The sequence below is a fragment of the Pan paniscus genome, chromosome 8 (assembly GCF_029289425.2).
Source record: "Pan paniscus chromosome 8, NHGRI_mPanPan1-v2.0_pri, whole genome shotgun sequence".
NCBI classification, from domain to species: domain Eukaryota; kingdom Metazoa; phylum Chordata; class Mammalia; order Primates; family Hominidae; genus Pan; species Pan paniscus.
The window spans coordinates 62,730,056-62,744,035 of NC_073257.2; the positions used below are offsets into that span (position 1 = coordinate 62,730,056).

At 37.9% G+C, this 13,980-nt stretch overlaps 1 protein-coding gene across 10 annotated transcripts in view; it reads right to left on the reverse strand.

Annotated features, from left to right (window-relative positions):
- The window catches only part of SGMS1 (sphingomyelin synthase 1), a 314,162-nt gene that overhangs the window by 110,310 nt on the left and 189,872 nt on the right, over positions 1-13,980 (reverse strand). For 7 of the 10 annotated variants that reach the window (XM_055092811.2, XM_034930581.3, XM_034930577.3 and 4 more), the window contains one exon: positions 12,780-12,860. The exons of the other annotated variants lie outside the window; for them this stretch is intronic. The gene's annotated coding sequence lies outside the window, so the exon portion shown is untranslated. The remainder of the gene's footprint in view (positions 1-12,779; positions 12,861-13,980) is intronic. 10 annotated transcript variants of the gene reach the window in all.

Genomic DNA, 13,980 nt, shown 5'->3' on the forward strand with positions numbered 1-13,980 from the left:
AGCTATATTGGCTGAACTGATAATATGTTGGCTATTATATCAAGGACAGCAGCTCTTTTACATGAGAAGACTACATAAAGCTTAAGTGTATATGAACAACTCCATAAACTTAACACTGCAGTCTAAAAAATACAATTGTGTTTGTGTGTGTGTGGACATAGAGAGATACTTTGAGATCTATGATGGAGAAAGGGAAAGGCAGCACAGACAGGAAAGAGAGATGATCTAGTTTGTTTGTATTGTTTAGGATCCAGCCAAGCTTAACATTCAGAGTAGGTGTTCCCTCCAGGAAGAAGGAAGGCTTCATAAATATGTTTGGCTGCAATCATAACTCAAAGCACTTGAAAGATGTTTCCAATAATCCTTATGCTTCAGAAATAAGAACAACACAATGACCAATGTGGTTAGAACATTCCCACAAGAGAACAGGATAACTGGTTCTAGGATGCCTTTGTTGTCTAAAATTAAAATTTAAAGTACACGGATTCTCAACATATAGTTATCAAAAAAAAGTGACGGTGAAACTACGGGTCCAGTGCCATGACATTTATAGGCACTCAAAGCCTTGCCTCTACCTCTGCAACCCCGATCTTAAAAACCCTCTGCCAAATAACCCGCTGGTCCACTCCTTGTTCCCCTAAAGCAGAGGGCACATTACTACCACCATACCTAGGGATAGTGAGTGCTTACCATTTTATGTTGCCTTGACATCCACTTTAAATATAGGTTTAACTTTCTCAGAATCAGGGCTCAGTCACCCTTGACAGTTTCAAATTCCATTCCCCACCTGAATGGCTCCCACTGGTGGCAGGAAATAAAACTTAAGAGACCCAAGTCCTGCCTAGCAGGCTGGGCTCCTCACTTTCCCACCACTTCCTTAAACAGACCGTTCAGACATTTGCTTGCAAATTTAAACTGACCACCTCTCAGTCACAACATGACCTCCTGGAACTAGCACCTGCTTGCTTTAAACCTACCAATTAAAGCTCCCCTTAGGAAACATATTTGGATAACACACTGGACCCCAATAAGATGGTGGCCCATGGGTCTCTTTATCTCTGTCTGTGCTCCCTGGCCTATGTAGTGGAGACGGTGGGGGCCTCCGAGTGTGCCATGTACACTCGAGGGTCTAAAAATTCTTAACTTTCACATTGTAGTTGGGAGCCATGCTCATCCCTGGTGGAGAGGCTGCCCCAAAGGGACCCATGCAGGTGGCTCCCACGTTGGTGCTGTTTAGTCCAGGCCTCTCAGCTGCTGGGTGGTTACCAGCTAAGGTGACAGAGTTTCATTCAAAGCACTAGGCTCACACCATGCCCCCTGCCTGACAAGCTTCTTGCATTCTTTTTAGTACATATCCCATTCCAGACCACTGAAACCCTTTCTTCTCCTAGAACTTTTGTCACTGGCAAAAGCCCTGGGGAATCTCTCCTCTCCTCCAAATACCTACAGATCTTATTCTTTATACTTCCATTTCACAACTAACATAGGATCTTAGCATCCTTCCTTCTTTTTGAGATCCCTGACCTTTCACTCTCAGCAGACAGTGGAAATCCATCTGAGGTAGACGTGTTTCCGAGCATCTGTATCCCCCAGGGCCTAGCAGATTCTGCATAAATAGTCATTGTTGTGAATATAATGATGCTTAAGTTATATAACAGCCACAAAGGAGAAAAGAAAACGTTCCCTTTGACTGCTGACACATCAAGAATAAACAAATATTATAGCTGTTCAAACCAGTTGGCAAGCAGAACCCAAGCAGCAGATGCGTTTCTGTGCTCTTTGTGGCATGTTCCAACAATACAGAATGCTACTGAGACAGCAAATCTGATACTTCCTAAAAGGAAGTGGAGTTTACAAAACAGAGTTTTCATGTAAAATCCCAGTTCCCCAAACACGAATCCACTGCGGAGAACAGAAGCAACAAGTCATTCGATCTTCCCTTTCAAGTAAGGAACACATAGATACATATTTGGTAATCTTGCCAAAGTACCAATTCCTCCTTAAATGTAAACATCACTCTCAACCACAAACATCTATTTACCAACAGGTGCTCCTAACCATAATGGTAGCAAAGGACAGTTCTTCAAGACAATTCATAAATCCTAGAACTGTCATAGGTATACATTTATTATATGGCATTTGCATTATATGACATCATAGGTATATAAAAGTTTTACATTTGCATTAGAGCAAGCCTCTGTCAAAAGAGCCGTTACCACCCGCACACACATTCATTCACTGGTATCCTTTGATTAGCATTAGCATATTTCTGCTTTGATGACAGATGGGGAAAAAAACACTACCACTGTTCTCAAAAGGCTGTGTCTGTCCTGCTATGCAACTAAATACTTTATTAAAATTGCCCATGACAAAAGCACTGACTTTCTAAATAACTACTCCAAGTATAAACAAGCAAATGAATTAGTCAGCAGTGTTTAACTTGCAGGTAACAAAAATGGCACTTGAGGCATCACAGGCAAAAGCAAGGTGAGCCACATTGGCTCTAAATATCCCAGCAACGGGAAAGCCACAGGGGCAGCTGGGCACTAGGATCAGCTCAACACGAATTGCACCAGGACAAGATAGCATCTTTGCTTCTGGTGTTTTATCATTGGCTTTATTCTTCATTCCTGAAGTGTGCCTTTTCCCACTTAATTCCCAGCTCTGCATCCAAGAGAGACAATTCCTCCTTTCACAGTTGTAATTTTAAAAATTGCCAGAAAAACTCACTGGTCCAGTATGGGGCCATGTACCCATACAGACTGGCTGGTCTATACTAGGACCACCTGGTTGGATTGGTGAGAGGAGCAGTAAGTTCTCTAGAAGAAAACAGGTTTAATTCTCAGAAGTAGAAGGAAGGTCTTGTTTGCCCCAAACACATCATCACCTATCAAGAAATTCCAAGCCATCCTCAACCAGGTAATAAATTACATTCTAAAAGTTCACTTCTAGAGTCAAAAGTCAATGAACTCTTCTTAGACAAGGTGGCATGGGAAAAAAAAAAACTAAGTCCACGAACTCTTATATAACACTTGGAATACATTTCACTTGACACAAGGTGTCTCTAACGTAGAGGCCAGCTTCTCTGGCCAGTCCTTAAAAACCTGTTTAACTCATAATTTAATGAAATTATATGTCAATGAAATATAATGCTGAATAATATTTCTAATACTGTACTCAAACTCCATTCATGACATTGTTCCTAAAGGAAAATGTATTTGAAATTCCATTTAGAACAAGAAAAACATGCTCAATTTAATCCATTTACCGAGTACCTACTAATGACAGCAGCTTTCATTTTATACACATTATTTTACATTTAATCCACATACAACACTGCAAGGCAGATATTAACAACTACACTGAACGCGCAAAGAAACAGGGAGTCAAGAATGCTATATATGTCCAAGGTAAATCATCAAGACAAGTCAGAGCCAGCTGTACAGCCATGTTTGTCTGACCTGAAAGCTGGGACTATTGTGTCTAATACAAAGAGCAGCTAGATAGGGGTGGGCTCACAGATGAGAAGCTTGAGAGCGAATGTATCAGACTCCATGTAAATGCCTAAAACGTGAAGGAACTAGAGGGCAGTCACAGTCACTAGCCAGATTTAACTTTCTATTTCTTAAAAGAAGGTACTTCTCTATGGCTGAATAAAGAAAAATATTTCTCTAGGTAGGCTTTAAGCTACCTGATGCTTGTACTTACATGAAGATCATTTGAAAATCAATGATTTATCAATAGTATCTTCATAAAAAGTGTCTTTTGCCTGTTAAAAAAAGAAGGTACTATCTATATTAAAATACCTGTCTAAAGTGTTTTAACCTAGGAAATATCCTGGACATCGGCCTTGGCAAGGAATTTATGACTAAGTCCTCAAAAGCAATTGCAACAAAAGCAAAAGTTGACAAGTGAGAACTAATTAAAGAGCTTCTGCACAGCAAAACAATCAACAGAATAAGGAGACAACCTACAGAATGGGAGAAAATATTTGCAAACTATGCATCTCACAAAGTTCTAACATTCAGAATCTATAGGGAACTTAAACATTCAACAAACAAGAAACAACCCCATTAAAAAGTAGGCAAGGAACATGAACAGACACTTCTCAAACAAAATTAGTCGGGCATGGTGGCACATGCCTGTAATCCCAGCTACTCGGGAGGCTGAGGCAGGAGAATCACTTGAACCCAGGAGATGGAGGTTGCAGTGAGCCAAGATTGCGCCATTGCACTCCAGCCTGGGCAACAAGAGCGAAACTCTGTCTCAAAAAAAAAAAAAAAAAGAAGAAGACATATGAGCACAGCCAACACACATACAAAAAAAATGATCAGCCATCACTAATCATCAGAGAAATACAAATCAAAACCACAATGAGATACCATTAATCACAATGGCTATTATTAAAAAGTCACACCAGTTAGAATAGCTATTACTAAAAAGTCAAAAAATAATGTTGGCAAGGTTGCAGAGAAAAGAGTATGCTTATCCACTGCTGGTGGGAATGTAAATTAGTTCAGCCACTGTGGAAAGCAGTTTGGAGATTTCTCAAACAACTAAAAATAGAATTACCATTTGATCCAGCAATCCATTACTGCAAATATACTCAAAGGAAAATAAATCATTATACCAAAAAGACAGATGCATTTATATGTTCAATGCAGCACCATTCACAATAGCAAAGACAGGGAATCAACCTAGGTGCCCATCAATGGTAGATTGGATAAAGAAAATGTGGTACATACATGCCATGGAATACTACACAGACATAAAAAAGAATGAAATCATGTCCTTTGCAGCAACATGGATGGAGCTGGAGACCATTATCCTAAGTAAATTAATGCAGAAACAGAAAACCAAATACCACATGTTCTCACTTATAAGTGGGACCTAAACATTGGGTGCACATGGATATAAAGATGCGAACAACAGACACTGAGGATTACTAGACAGGGGAGGGAGGAAGGGAGGCTGAAAACCCACCTATTGAGTACTATGCTCGCTACCTGGATAATGGGATGAATTGTACTCCAAAACTCAGCATCACACAATCTACCCATGTAACAAACCTGCGAATGTACCCCGGGTCTAAAATAAAAATGGAAATGTTTTAAAAAGCCTTGAATATTTAAACATGTTTTGTAGATCAGGTTGGCAAGAATGAATGAGTCTGACATTTCTCATTACATTAATTTGAGGTGTGCAAGTTAAAACTCTTTTTTTCCCTGAACCTCTGGCAATGTGTATGAAAAGAAAAAGTATGCATCCCTTTAATTATATCTGGAAATATATCCAAAAATATAGGTACAAAGATATTCATTGATATATCATCTGTAATAGAGAAAACAGGAAACAATCTAAACATACATCACCAGGATATTAATTAAAATAGATATGATATCATAAAATGGAGTGGTATGTATTAAAAATTACAATATTGATTTAGAGAATGTGCTGTAGCACATTGTTAAGTGGATAAAAATGATTTAATGAAAAACAAAAGTAAAAAAAGATTCACCAAAATGTTAACAGAATCTGGGGGAGATTTTCTACTTTCTTTACATTTTTCTGTGTTGCTTGAATTTTCCAAAATGAAAGTATTTTTCGTTTATAAAAAAATGTTTTAAGAGAAAATTAAAATTGGAAAAAAACAACTACCACTAATATGACTCAGGTCTGCCAATATAAATGCAATGGACACATTTATCAACATTAATGGTATTTCATACCTTTAAAAAATCTGGTTGTGCAGTATTTAATAGATACAAGTGAATACAGTTACCTATTTGGAATGAAATATAGTATTAAAGTCACACCCATGAATTTACCACCCATCCTATGAAGCAGACCTTACTGAAACATGGCAGCTCTCTGAGTTCACCTTCCCTTGTCTAACTGAGGCTGACAACCATTTCTTTCTGTACATGTTGGACAACAAGTTTGAAAGCCCCTGGTCCAAGATGTGGCTTTAATAATAAATTAACCCTGTACCTTTTGAAATCAAAGTAGAATTGTGGTCAGAAGTAATGAAACAGAAAACACCAGAATTCAATCAGGAAGAAAGGGGAACAGCTAAGTCATACATTGGCTTAACATAGAAACCACTAGTCAGACAGACCTCTATGAGCTGTTGATTTCACTCCCTACTCCAAAGCCAGGACTTGTCACTAGTAAAATGAAATTAAGTTGGATTGCCTTGACACATGTCAGGTAGTAAGACACGGAGATCTAAAATTGCGAGAGAACAACTCCAAATTATTCCAAATTGAAATAATGGGAAAAAGCACCCCAATTAACAATGAACTCCATTTCATACATCATAGAAAAGAGAACCACTAACTTGAAGGGAAACAAAAATAATCAAATCAAAGAAAACAATAAAAATTTACTAAGAACTTTGTTGTAATAGTATGTTAAGCACTTTATAACAGAAAAAATTAATGTATGATCTGTGAAATCAAAGAACTTACGGCCGGGCACAGTGGCTCATGCCTGTAATCCCCGCACTTTGGGAGGCCGAGGCGGACAGATCACGAGGTCAGGAGATCGAGACAATCCTGGCTAACACGTTGAAACCCCGTCTCTACTAAAAATACAAACACATTAGCTGGGTGTGGTGGTGGGCGCCTGTAGTCCCAGCTACTCCGGAGGCTGAGGCAGGAGAACGGCATGAACCCGGTAGGTGGAGCTTGCAGTGAGCCGAGATGGCGCCACAGCACTCCAGCCTGGATAACAGAGCGAGACTCCGTCACAACAACAACCAAAAAGAACTTACAATGTGTGTCAAAGAAAGAACATATACCCTAAACTAGTGAATGAGTCAGTATAAATTGACTGAAAACTACAAATTGAGAACACAGCCGTCTAGCATGTAGGACAAATTAAATGGCACAGTAAATACAAGCTAAGGAAGGGGGGAAGAGAAGGTAAGCTGAACTAACCAAAAGCAACGACACTTAACATTTTAAGTCGACATACAACAAAGTGGGGACACTACATAAACAGGTCACTGAGGATCAAAGCACACCCTTTATCAGCACCCAACATTGTCTACCTTGTTGGATAGCTACTTGAATAGACAGCACCCACACCATACTCTTCGATTCCTAAAGGCTGGGTCCAGGGCTTGGGTTACTTTAAACCTCCAGAAATCCACACTTTGACATGGGATATGTTCTACAAACATTTATAGAATTCAAACCTTATTTGAATTGTTAAATTCTGATGAAAGTTGACATCTTCAATGAAGGAGAAAGACAGCAGTGGAACAGTTGATAGGGAACTCTATCCCTCGAGATAAAAAGGAGGCTAAGCTGTGTGTGAATGAGAGAGAGAGAGAGAGAATGTGTGTGTGTGTGTGCATGTGTGTGTATGTGTGTGTATTAGGCCTGAAAGAGGGAGGATGGTGCCTAAAGGGAGAAAAAAGAGTAGATCAGTTTAGGCTAACTTATACTGCAGGAACAAAATGTCCTCAAATTTTGGAGGCTAACAATGGAGTGAGGCTTAATACTAGTTCCTGTCTGGCTCCTTGCAGATAAGCTGTGGACATGTCCTCTTCACTCAAAGACCAGGGCAGAAGGAGCACCCCTAACTGGCGCATGATAGTCCCATGGCAAAGAAAAGAGAAAGATGGCAGAGCAGGCCATACCTATTAAAGTGTCTTCTCAGAAATGACACAAATTATTGTCACTGACATTTCACTGCCAAAATAAATCCTAGAGGATTTATTTGGCCAAGCTAGCCATGGGGCATCAGCCTTCTGTAGAGTAGGAGAGTATAATCCTTTCACAGGGATGGAAGGTGGGCAGAAAGGAGCAGCAAGTGTTCTGACAATAATATGAGCTGCCACAAAAAGAATGGAAAATGGCTAGAGCTGAGCTTTCTTCCCCCCGTAATGATAGAAGCTGTCCTGTTATAAAAAGCAGCCCCTCCATTTCTGTGGTACTTTATGCTGTTCTCATAATCTTTCAGATACTGTCTTACTATCTTTACAACTATCCTAGCAATGTTTCAAGGCCTCAGCAGTGCCTGAACTACAACACCAAATCTGGTACTCTCTCACCCACCTTAGGGAAGTCAGCCTTTCAGTCACCTGCAAAATGTAGATAATCCCAGATGCTTCCTAAGAAGACTGTTATGAGACTAAGTACAATGATTAACAGAGGCTCCCCAGTTTAGGAAAAGGTTACATCCTAATAAACCCATCATCAAAAATGCATTTACTACCCCTAACATACCTAACACCATAGCTTAGCTGAGCCCACCTTAAACATGCTCAGAACACTTATGTTAGCCTAAAGTTGGGTAAAATAATCCAACAAAAAACCTATTTATTAAAGTATTGAATATTGTTTTTAAATTATTGAATACTGTACTGAAAGTTAAAATAGAACGGCTGTATGGGTACTTGAAGTATGGTTTCTACTGAAGGTGTATTGCTTTTGCACCATCATGAAGTCAAGAAATCATTAAGTCGAACCATTGTAAATTGGGGACTGTTTGTATTTAAAACACACAAGCACAGACAGGTATAGTCATGCACTGCATAACAATGTTTTGGTCAACAAGGGACACACAAAAGGCAGTGGTTCCGTAAGATTATATTTTTCCTATACTTTTCTATGTTTAGATACACAAATACTTACCATTTGGTTACAAGTGCCTATAGTATTCAGTAGAGCAACATGCTATACAGGTTTGCAGCAGCCTAGGAGCCACAGCCTATACCATATAGCCTAGGTTTGTAGTAGGCTACACCATCTAGATTTGTGTAAGTACACTCTATTATGTTGACACAACAACAAAATTGCCTGAGGACACATTTCTTAGAACAGAGCCTCATAATTAAGCAACTCAGTAAATATAAGGCATTACTATTATTAAATTATGACATGCATCCCCAAACTCACTTCTTTTCCAAATTGTCCTTAAATTTTAATTATAAAGAATTTGTTAAAATTCATTAAGTGTAGAAAATAAATTAATGAACTTTCCTTCACTTTTAAAAACCTCTACTCTTATAGTTTTTTCTACACATACACACACACACACACTCACACACACACACACACACACTCTTTTCTCATGACTTCAATTACTTGTTTATGTCCTGGTTAGTTTCTTAAATCTCTCAAGAATTTTAAAAGATCTATTCTTTCTTGAGCATTTGGAACTATTTTATTTCTTCCCCAAATAAGAAAAATTAAGAACAATTGAAGCTATTCAGGGTCATTCATTTAAAGTATAACATAGATTCCAAAATGACACCCAACTAAGAATAAATTAAAGGCTTGGTATCAAAGACCCTCTATTTTCTTTTTCTAGCCCTAATTAGCAGTATTATCTTCTTTTCATTCTACTAAACTATAGTTCTAGCCTTTTCCCAAAACGTGATCTTCCTCTACCATCTCTGTTCAAACTGTTCCTTTCTGCTCAAACTGTTGCTTCTACCTAGAGTGTCCCCTAAGCACTCCTCCCAACTGTGTTCAAAGGTCTCGTCCAGATAACTGAATGAGAGCACCATGATGTTACCAAAGATGTTCATTACAGCACACTTTACAAAAATGAAAAGTTGAAAACAAAAATGTCCAGGAATATGCAACATTATAGACTACGTACACATGGAATGCTATATATTACGTATACATCTACAATTATGTAGATGTATATTTATTGCTGTGGCATCATCTTACTATATTGTCAACTGAAGCCGATTTCAAAACAATAGTAATAACCAGACCCATTTTAGAGGGAAAATAAAGCATGTATCTAATCTCGGCATAGAAAAGTATGGCAGAATACAAAAAAAAAAAAAAGCAATGTTAATTGTTAGCATTTTCACTGCCATGCAAAATAGTTTTTGCATTCTAAAGTTCTTTCCAATTAGCAATGTTAACTTTTATAGTTTCGTAAAAGGTACTTTAATAAAAAGGCATTAATCATTAAATATCTAATCCACATATCATCTGCTCCTGAATCTCCTCCCTGATCTAGCCCACTCCTCTTGCCACCCAGGTAATTTCTCTTTCTCTTCTGTTTTCTGAGTATTTTATATGTCTTTTATAATACCTTTGAAGTTTGAAGTTATAGTTTTCTCTTTACAGGTTTGATTATCAATTCCTAAAGTGCAATAAGTCTGTCTTATTTGTACTGAAATGTATCGTCAAAAGCAACGAGTCCCAAGTATCTAGTAAACATATTTTTGTTTATATCAACAAACATGAGTTTGTTGATATGAACATAATGCAACGCTATAAAATTTGCACATCTAAAGACTATACACATAGCATCTCTCTAATGAAGAAATCTTCTATACAAGGGATGTTTGGAAACCACATAAGGCCCATTCTGTTAAGAGAGATGATAATATAAATCAGAATGTTATATCTATAATAAAATTTCTGTATTAAATTATTATTTCCATGTTTGCTTTCAAAGTACAAAGACATACTTATTTAAATTAAGCCAAAGGTAATTATTTCATAATCCAAAGGCAAGTCTCTCAGATTTTAACCACAAGCTTCCTCTTGAAATGAACACAGATTACTTTTGCAGTAATCCAAGTCCATCCCTGACTCAGCGGGAACTATAAATACCTTTTGTTTTAAGAGGAAATCGGGGAAATGAATGTTTTACAATTATGTAAGTCTGATTCAAAGAACTGACACAAGCAAATGTTTTGAAATATCCAAGGCATTTTTGTAAGGTTCAATAAAAAATGTGTTTTGAGAACTAGGTGGGTGAGATTTAAAGTAAAAACAACAAACACAATCTTAGCTGTTACTTAGCAATTTCAGGGTTCGATTGCTTCCTTCTAAAGGGCAAGTTAGAAAACTGAAGAAGTTGCTTCTAGAAGAAACATTGAGATGTCTGATCTGGTTTCGTTTTTTTCCTCCATTTCACTCCCTAAGATTTTAATCAAGCCAAGATGAACCTTAAACTGCCCAGGTTTTGTTTTGTTTTTACTCTCTCCCTAGAGGCAATTGGGTTTCCATTAAAACTTAATTTTTGAATCAAAAGCAAAGCTGCATGGAATGCTTAGTTGGGAGGAATCCTGACTACTTGTCTCTGTAGCACCACTACCTGAAGGAATTTAAGATTTGAAGGAATATGGGGAAGGGAGAGAAGGAAGTTCAATAGGCAGTGAGCAGAATGACCGATCGCCAATACTAGCACTTGGAGATCAGTTTAACAGCCAGAATAGGCAAGCGATGCCAGGGGTCAGTTATGAAGCTGAGTCAACAACTCAAGAAACTGTTCTAAATTCTAAATTGGTTTTGGCATCTATTTTCAATTCCAGAAACAATATGAGCATGACAACTTGAGTTATAGCAAGCACTGACTCAAAACCAAACCTTGTTTTTATTCATCAAACGAAACTCTTACCACCACGGCTGAGGCAGATAATTAAAGAATTGTGGCTTAGAAATGTCTTCACAACAGGAAACCTACAATTAGTGGTGTATTAGAGCCAACTTATACCAGGCCACTAGAACCAATTGTTAAATTCTCAAAATTTTTAGCAAGCTGGTTGTTAAACACAGTCATTATTAAAAGTTAAATTATATAAACAAAATTAAAATAAATCATACTAAAAACAAAGGTAATAAATAAATCTCATCACTTCCTATTATTTTACTGTTAAGCATGCTCTTGAGGTGATTTGTAACTACTGTATCTGGTTGGTAGAAACTATATAATGCTGTGCTACCGCGTAACACTTCCCAGCCTCGCTTTCAGTGACTTTCGCTGGTAGTTTAAAATGAGCCAGCCACAGCAGTGGTACTTACACAATGGAAACCTGCAAACATGACAACCCCTCCTTCTGACATTGCCAGCTTGTTAACATCTACCTGCAGATACTACCTATAATGTTAATCACCACAGCTTGGCAATAGGTAAGGAACTCCAGCTGGCCAATCTTTTGAGATAGAATAAAGGCCTATAGATTATAAATCATGACACAAATATAAGGAAGAAAAGTAAATATGATTTATTGTGCCAGTAACTATACTGTGCCAGTCATAGCACAAAGTACTTTCCACAAACTTTAATTTTATGAGAGATAGTATCAAATCCAATATACAGATGAGTTGACTGAGGTTCTGAGAGGTTGAGTAACTACTAAAAAGCACAAGAGCAAGAGTGAGGCCTAGGATTGTCTGACTCAAAAATATATGATCTTTCCACTAAGCTACCCCACTTACTAACATTATTGTTATCACAGTGAAACCAAAATCAACCATATGTAACTGTCAGATAATTAGCAAACATTAATAGCCTCTGATGTACATAAAAGTAGCATACATGAAGAGGGATATGGAGAAGATGTAGACAAAGAACTCAATTTTAATCATATTCACCAAATTTGTTCATATTTACTTCAAAATATACCCACAGAAAAAAATACCTGAGTGAGAAATGGAGCCCAAGAAACTACTAGGACCAAAAATATCTGCATATCCTAAGGGTTATTCCAAGCTTAATTTAAATGCTGACCATGTGCAGGGAATTCTCTTAATTCTTCAAATACTTATGCTCTGTCCACCAAATTGACACACTCAACTTAAAATGACACACCCTATCAAGAAAGAAGTATGCAAAATAAGATTTATCAAAGTTAGCATCAATTGTTTGACATGTTTGGATATTTACTTTATAAAATAGTTTCTCTTTTGCACTCAAGTTAGTTGACTGTGCTATCCTTTTACCATGGTTCCTTAAAGAAAATTTACCCAGTAGTTAAAAGAATTCCAAAAGGCCAACAAACATTAACTTACGGATTATTTAAAAACATTCTGGTCATCTTGGCTTCCTATAAGCTACCAGTTTCTCCCATTGTTCCAGTACAGTTCCATCACCTGTCATAAGCAGAAAGAATCTAATTAGTTACATGTCTCAGAAAGGCCATTTCTTGATTTCCACTAGTTAGTCTCTTCTTCACACACAAGACATAGAAAAGTCCAGTCATCTCTTCTCTTTTTTACCAAAAACAAAAAGGAAAGAGAAAATAGCAACACAGAAAATTACCTTAAGAGAAAAAAAATTTTAAGAGCAGTATTTCCACTATGAAGGATTGGGGTGGTGAACCCTTAAAATTTTGCCCTCCATTATGTTTTCAGGAAGAGATACCTAGTCTGTTTCCCAGGCGGCAACAGTATTAGAGTAACCCACCTTCTCTCTCCATCTCTCCTCCCTAACCCCTTCTTACCTCTCCTCAAAAGTGAAGGATTAATTTGCCTGGAAGGACTAAACGAGACACCAATTGATTTCTTGGCCCTGCTCTGAGCCAGGCAACAAAGGCCTCCCTCCAGTCACACATGCTTTGATCCAACAAAGGCATTATACCAGAACTATGGACACCTAATGCTTAATGATCAGAATTGCTACATTGTCCACATGTCCAGTTCAACAACTACTGGAGGATTCATATAATTCACAGAATAATAAAATATGGCCAGCAAAGGGCCTTCCTTTTTCCAAGAAGAAGTCATTCAGAACAATGTGTTTACTTTTGTTTTTCCATTTCTTAGCATTTTAGAATAAACAGGCTAGAAATAGAACTTTTTGCTTTCTTTCCCTTCAGAGAAGGGCCCCAAATAAAAATACCCGACTTTTACCAGTTAGAATGCAACTATTGCTCATGTTATGTGAAGAACATGTGGCTCCAAGAAGACAACATTGATAAAACAGGAACCTAAATTAACTTTCATCACCTGAGGCCTCAATGTTAATTCTGAGATGAGATTAATAATTGTGATATGGCTCCATGCATGCACTGAGGTACCATGAGAGGCAGTGTCACCTCAGTTACCTGAACCATAGACAGAAACCTCAAGTTACCCAAACCATAAAGGGACAGGGCAGTGTTACGGAGATTAAGAAAGGAGGAGATGAGTGGCCAGGAGTGGTGGCTCACGCCTCTAATCCCAGCACTTTGGGTGGCTGAGACGGGCAGATCACAAGGTCAGGAGATCGAGA